The sequence below is a fragment of the Nicotiana tabacum genome, chromosome 10 (assembly GCF_000715075.1).
Source record: "Nicotiana tabacum cultivar K326 chromosome 10, ASM71507v2, whole genome shotgun sequence".
NCBI lineage: Eukaryota > Viridiplantae > Streptophyta > Magnoliopsida > Solanales > Solanaceae > Nicotiana > Nicotiana tabacum.
This window is the reverse complement of record NC_134089.1, coordinates 159,014,648-159,021,603: the sequence shown is the minus strand read 5'-3', so window position 1 is coordinate 159,021,603 and position 6,956 is coordinate 159,014,648.

The following is a 6,956-nucleotide window of genomic DNA, read 5'->3' as shown; positions in this document are numbered from 1 at the left end:
TCATGGGCCCGGGTCCGTTTACCCAAAACGTTGACCAAAGTCAAATTAATTCATTTTATAGTCAAAATTTATCATTTGTCATAGATTTTCATATATAGGCTTTCCAGCTACGCGCCCAGACTGTGCACGTAAATCGAGGTGGTGCTAAAAGAGGTTTTTAAGCCTCAAAACATAGAATTCATTTTAAAAATAAGTCACATTCTCCACCTCTAAAACAACCGTTCATCCTCGAACGGACATAAGAAGGAAGTACCTGAGTCGGGGAAAAGATGGGGATAACGGCTCTGCATATCGGACTCAGACTCCCAGGTCGATGCCTCAGCAGGCTGACCTCTCCACTAAACACGAATAGAAGGAAAACTCTTCGATCTCAACTGACGAACTTGCCGGTCTAGAATAGCTACCGGCTCCTCCTCATAAGACTAGTCCTTGTCCAATTGGACAGTGCTGAAATCTAACACGTGAGATGGATCACCGTGATATTTCCAAAGCATGGACACATGAAACACTGGATGCATGCTGACAAGCTCGGCGGCAATGCAAGTCTATAAGCCACCTCTCCCACTCGATCAAGGATCTCAAATGGTCCAATGAACCTAGGGGTAAAGCTTGCCCTTCTTCCCAAATATCATCACGCCCTTCATAGGTGACACTCGAAGCAATACCCGCTCACCAACCATGAATGCCAAATCACGAACCTTGCGATCAGCATAACTTTTTTGCCTGGACTGAGATGTGCGAAGCCTATCCTGAATGATCCTGACCTTATCCAAGGCATCCTGAACCAGATCCGTACCAACAACCGAGCCTTTCTCGGCTCAAACCATCCAACTGGAGACCGACATCGCCTACCATACAAAGCCTCATATGGAGCCATCTGAATACTCGACTGGTAGTTATTGTTGTAGGCAAACTCTGCTAAAGGAAAAAATTGATCCCGTGAGCCTCCAAAGTCATTGACATAAGATCGGAGCATATCTTCCAAAATATTAATAGTCGGCTCGGACTGCCTGTCTGCCTGAGGATGAAACGTTGTGCTCAACTCAACCCGTGTGCCCAACTCTCGCTGAACTACTCTCTAGAAATATGAGGTAAACTACATACCTCGGTCCGAAATGATAGACTCGGGCACACTATGAAGGAGAACAATCTCCCGGATATAGATCTCAGCTAACCTCTCAAAAGAATATGAGACTGCCACAGTAATGAAATGTGCTGACTTGGTCAGCTTATCAACAATAACCCACACTGCATCGAACTTCCTCTGAGTTTGTGGGAGTCAAACAACGAAGTCCATAGTGATACGCTCCCACTTCCACTCAGGAATCTCAATCTGTTGAAATAAACCATCGGGACTCTGATGCTCGTACTTAAACTGCTGATAATTCAAACACCTAGCCACATATGCAGCGATATCCTTCTTTATTCTCCTCCACCAATAATGTTGCCACAAATCCCGATACATCTTAGCGGTGCCTTGATGAATAGAGTACCGGGAACTATGGGCCTCCTCTAATATCAACTCTCGAAGCCCATCCACATTAGGCACACAAACTCGACCGTGCAACCTTAAAACTCCATCATCACCTAAGGTAACCTGCTTGGCACCTCCATGTTGCACCGTGTCTCTAAGAACACACAAATGGGGATCATCATACTGCCGATCATGGATACGCTCCAATAAAGAAGAACGAGCGGTCGTGCAAGCTAACACACAACTGGGCTCAGAAACATCCAACCTCACGAACTGATTGGCCAAAGCCTGAACATCCAAAGCAAGCGGTCTCTCACCAACCGGAATATAAGCAAGACTGCCCATACTAGCTGACTTCCTACTCAAAGCATCGGCCACCACATTGGCCTTTCCCGGATGATATAAGATGGTGATATCTTAGTCTTTCAACAACTCCAACCACTTTCTCTGCCTCAAATTCAACTTATTTTGCTTGAACAAATACTAAAGACTCTTGTGATCCGTGAATACCTCACATGCCACGCCATACAGATAATGCCTCCAAATCTTCAACGCGTGAACAATGGCTGCCAGCTCCAAATCATAAACTGGATACTTCTTCTCATAAATCTTCAACTGCCGCGTAGCATAGGCAATGACCTTGCTATTTTTCATCAACACTACACCAAGTCTAATACAAGTTACATCGCAATAAACTGTATAAGGCCCTGAACCTGTGGGCAAAACCAACACTGGTGCCATAGTCAGAGCTATCTTGAGCTTCTGAAAGATCGCCTCACACTCGTCCGACCATCTGAACTAGGCATCCTTCTGGGTCAACCTGGTTATCGGGGATGCGATAGATGAAAACCCCACCACGAACCGACGATAGTAGCCTGCCAACCCTAAGAAACACTGAATCTCTGTAGCTGATGCTGGTCTAGGCCAGTTTTTTGACTGCCTCAATCTTCTTCAGATCAACCTGAATGCCCTCTTTTGATACAGCATGACCCAGAAACGCAACTGAACTCAACCAGAACTCACACTTCGAGAACTTAGCATATAATTAACTATCCCTCAAGGTCTGAAGAACCACTCTAAGATGCTGCTCGTGCTCCTCCCGGCTACGGGAATAAATCAAAATATCATCAATGAAGACTATTACGAATGAATCCAAATAAGGCCTGAACACTTGGTTCATCAAATCCATAAAGGCCATTGGGGCATTTGTCAACCCGAATGACATCACCAAGAACTTATAATGTCTGTACCGAGTGCGGAAAGTTTTCTTAGGGACATCGGATGCCCTAATCCTTAACTGATGGTAGCCAGATCTCAAGTAAATCTTCGAAAATACCTTGGCACCCTGAAGCTGATAAAACAAATCATCAATCATCGGTAATGGATACTTATTCTTGATTGTAACCTTATTCAACTGTCGGTAATCAATACACATTCTCATTGATCCGTCCTTCTTATTATCAAACAACACCGGCTCACCCCAAGGCGAAACACTCAGCCTAATGAAACACTTCTCAAACAAGTCTTGCAACTGATCCTTCAACTCTTTCAACTCAAGCGGGGCCATACGATACGGCGGGATAGAAATGGGCTGAGTGCCCGGAGCCAAATCAATGCAAAAGTCAATATCCTTGTCGGGTGGCATACCCGACAGGTTTGAAGGGAATACCTCAGGGAACTCACGAACAACGGGCACAGAATCAATAAAAGGAACCTCAACACTAGAATCACGAACATATGTCAAATAGGCCAAACACCTCTTCTCGACCATACGCCGAGCCTTCACATATGAGATAGCACTGCGGGTAGAATGACCAAGAGTCCATATCCACTCTAAACAAGGTAAACCCGGCAAGGCTAAGGTCACAGTCTTGGCATGATAGTCCAAAATAGCGTAGTAAGGTGATAACCAGTCCATCCCTAATATGATATCAAAATCAACCATGTCCAGAAAAAGCAAATCTACACGAGTCTCAAGACCTCCAATCACAACTATACATGAACGATGGACTCGATCTACCACAATAGAATCACCCACCGGTGTAGAAACATAAACATGGGTACTCAAAGAATCACTAGGCATGACCAGATATGGTGCAAAATAAGATGACACATACGAGTATATAGACCCTAGATCAAATAACACTGAAGCATCTCTATCACAAACCAGAATCGTACCTATGATAACTACATCGGGAGCCTCAACCTCGGGCCTGGCTGGAAGGGCATAACATCCGGGTTGGGCCCCACCACCCTGAACTACCTCTCTGGGACGGCCTGCTACTGGCTGGCCTCCGCCTCTAGCGGCCTGAGCTCCACATCTAATACCTCTACCTCCACCTCTAGAACCTTTACCCCCACATCTAGCTGGCTGGGCGGGCTATAGAACACTCGGTGCCTAAACTATGGCACGGGAACCCTGATGCTGAGAGATACTCGGTGCTCGACGGAAATACCAAACAATGTGCCTTATGTCGCCACAAATAAAACAAGCCCTCGGCTGCTGGGGCTGACAACCCTGGAAACTCTGAAGCGGCGGTGCACTGATAGGAGCTGGTGGTGCACTGTAGGACTGCTGATCAGAATACTATATATGGGAACCACGACCACCTGAAGCACCATGAGAAACCTGAAGCGCTGACTGAAAAGGCCTGGAAGGATGGCCTCTACCATACGAATCCCTACCTCTAGATGAGGTACCACAGAATCGGCCTGAATGACGAGGCCTCTTGTCAAACCCCTAATCACCTCCCTGCGATAGAACCATCTCAACTCTCTAGGCCACATTAGCTGCCTCCTGGAAGGAAATCTCACTCCTTGTCTCCTTATCCATCGGAAGACGAATCGGCTAAATAAGTCCCTCAATAAACCTCCTCACCCTCTCTCTCTCTAGATGGGAAGTATGATAAGAGCAGACGAGCCAAGTCGATGAATCTGGTCTTACACTGGGTAACAGTCATAGAACCCTGTTGGAGACGCTCAAACTGCCTCTGATAGGCCTCTCTCTGAGTGATGGGGAGAAACTTCTCTAGAAATAGCTGAGTAAATTGCTCCCAAGTCAAAGCTGGTGATCCGGCTGGTCTAGACAAACAGTAATCCCTCTACCAAGTCTTAGCGGATCTAGACAAGCGAAAAGTAGCAAAATCGACCCCATTGGTCTCATCTATCCCCATGTTCCTGAGAACCTCATGACAGCTGTCTAGATAATCCTGTGGATCCTCAATAGATGCACTGCTGAAAGTAGTAGTAAAGAGCTTGGTGAACCTATCCAACCTCCACAAAGCATCGGCAGACAGAGCTGCTCCATCACCAGTCTGAGCTACCATACCCGGTTGAACTGCTCCAACTGGTTGAATTGCTGAAGTTTGAAACTGGGGAGCTACCTGCTCCGGAGTGCGAGTAGCAGGAGTTTGGGCTCCTCCTCCAACTTGAGAGACGGTTGGTGCTACATGAAGCAAGCTTGCCCGGGTGACACTCTCTATAAGGCCCACTAGGCGGACCAGAGCATCCTGAAGAATTGGGGTGGCAATAAATCCCTCTGGGACTTGATCTGGGCCCACCGGAACTGCTTGGGCCGAAACCTCGTCATCAAAATCAACCTGAGGCTCCGCTGCTGGTAATGCTGCTCGGGGCTGAGCTCTACCCCTACCTCGACCTCTAGCACGGCCTCGCCCTCGCCCTCTGCCCCTTGTAGGAGCTGCTGCTGGAGGCTCAAGCTGCTGGTTAGCAGATGAGGAAGCGCGTGTTCTCACCATCTGCGAAGGAACATAGTAGAAATTCAATTAGCATTGAGAAACCAAACCGCACGATAGGAAAGAATAAATGTGAAGTTTTTCCAAACTCTGTAGCCTCTAGGGATAAATACAGACGTCTCCGTACCAATCCCTCAGACTCTATTAAGCTTGTCTGTGAACTGTGAGACCCATGTAACCTAGAGCTCTGATACCAACTTGTCACGACCGGAATTTTCCGTCCTCGAGAATCGTGATAGCGCCTACTAATGTGAGCTAGGCAAGTCAAAACCTTAAACTAATTACTTCATTGTCCATTTCTTTCTTTTTAACAAACGTAAGCAATAACGTATAAACAACGGAAATTTATTTTAAGCGGAAGAAAACCATAAAATATCTGAAGTCTGTATCTATTACAACTGCTTAAGCCTTAATCACCCAAAACCTGGTGTCACAGTACCACAGACGGTCTAAGACTGCTAAATACAAGGTTTGAAAATAAAAGACACATTGTTTCTGAAGCAAAAAGATGAAACAGGAAATAAAAGATAGATGAGATGCCAGGGCCTGCGGACGCCTACAGGTCTACATTGAATCTCCGCATGGACTGAAGGTAGCCTCCAAACTACGGTCCAAGAGATGCTCTGGGATCTGCACAAAGTGCAGAGTGTAGTATTAGCACAATTGACCCCATGTGATGGTAAGTGCCTAGCCTAACCTCGACGAAGTAGTGACGAGGCTAGGACCAGACTACCAAATAAACTTGTGCAGTTATATAATAGACATCGGAAAGTAAAGCAGAAATAAACAAGTAAAAATGAGAGGGGGAGAAAATGCTTCGGGGAATAATAGGTAACAACAGAATATCAAAAGAACTATAAAGGAAACAAAATCCAACTACTAACAAGGGTAAGGAAAAACGAAGGCAGAATTCACTTTCATTTCACATCTTGTTGCAGGCGTGCAACCCGATCCCAATTCATTTATCTCGTTGCAGGCGTGCAACCCAATCCCCATTTCATATATCTTGTGGCATGCGTGCCACACGCTCCCATTTCGAACGTCTCATGGCAGGCGTGCCACCCGCTCCCATTTTATTTATCTTGTGGCAGGCGTGCCACCCGCTCCCACGATACAAACCAACAACAATCACAAAGAATCCCGGCAAGGGAACAAGAACAATATAACAACTTCCTGGCAAGGGAACATTAATATTTCAACAACATCCCGGAAAGGTAACAATGATATTTCAACAATATCTCGGTAAGGGAACAATGATATTTCAACAATATCCCAGCAAGGGAACAATAATATCAAACAAACGTCCCGGCAAGGGAACAATGATGGTAATAACATGTGAGGCACAATAAACCACAACGGAATCATAATGATTATAATACAAGACACACGAGCATGCTTGACACCGACGTATAGATACTCGTCACCATGCCTATACGTCGTACTCCACAATTAACACATAGCAAATAAGACACAACTCCTAATCCCTCAAGCTAAGGTTAGACCAAACTCTTACCTCGATGCCACGAACACACTTCACATTTCAATTATAGTTTTACCCCTTGATTCCACCACCATTCTCTCGATCTAGCCACACGTTACTTAATTACATCAATAAACGCTAAATGAATCAATCTCAATGCATGAAAATGAGTTTTCCAAAGTTTTACCCAAAAGTCAAAAATCGTCCCCGGGCCCACATGGTCAAAACTCGAGGTTAGAACCAAAACCCG